Source organism: Alligator sinensis, unplaced genomic scaffold (assembly GCF_000455745.1).
Source record: "Alligator sinensis unplaced genomic scaffold, ASM45574v1 scaffold809_1, whole genome shotgun sequence".
In the NCBI taxonomy this organism is placed as follows: domain Eukaryota; kingdom Metazoa; phylum Chordata; order Crocodylia; family Alligatoridae; genus Alligator; species Alligator sinensis.
In genome coordinates this window covers 3,335,016-3,335,820 of record NW_005841956.1, presented here as the reverse complement: position 1 = coordinate 3,335,820, position 805 = coordinate 3,335,016, and positions in this window count along the sequence as shown.

The following is an 805-nucleotide window of genomic DNA, read 5'->3' as shown; positions in this document are numbered from 1 at the left end:
CATGGAGCTGCGAGGTACTTCTACTTTGCCGGCGACCTCAATTCCTGATCAGCCCTGTGTTTCCCGGAGCGCTCTTGGGTCTGCGGCTGCCAGAGGCTTTTTTCAGCCCCACAAAAATCTGCCGTTCAAGCCTATGTTTTAATTAGTGCACTACTCGCAACACACTCCAGGTCGCCACACACTCCTCCAAATCATTTCCAAGCAGGCTCCTAGCTATAGAGAGCAATTGGTGATTTTTCTGAGGGGATACTAAGTTGCCTCTGTTCCAGCGCAAAAGGACATTCAGGGAGCAAATTCGGGGGTGCACATCTTGGACTGGGAACAGTGGGCTATAACATGGGCAACTGATGCCTGCTAAGTGTGGGGTGGAGGCACCCACAGGCGCCGCTGGCAGTGGGGACGGAGCGCCCGCAGATGTTGGCAGCGGGATGGCCTTGTGGGGGCGGGGGGGCTTTGCCCCCCTACCAGTGGTCTATGGGCTATCAGTGGCCCTGACAGTGATGGCAGCTAGGCTGCTCGGGGCCCAGAGACCTGCGCAGGGCGCTGCTGTAGGACGGGTTTTCCAAACTCAGGGCCGCCCTCCCGTGCCAGGGGAGCCCGGGGGGCAGCGGGCACAGCCGGGGGTGTCCTGGCAATCCCCCGAGCGGTGCGGGAGCGGGGGCCGGTGCAGGGCTGAGGGTGGAGGTGGGGGCGTGGTGGAGGGGGTGCAGAAGGGCCCGGGGGAGGCCTGGGGACGGGGGGCAAGGCTAAGGCCAGGGGTCGGCTTTGGGGGGAGAAGCGGGGCGTCCGCCGGAGGACCACGAGC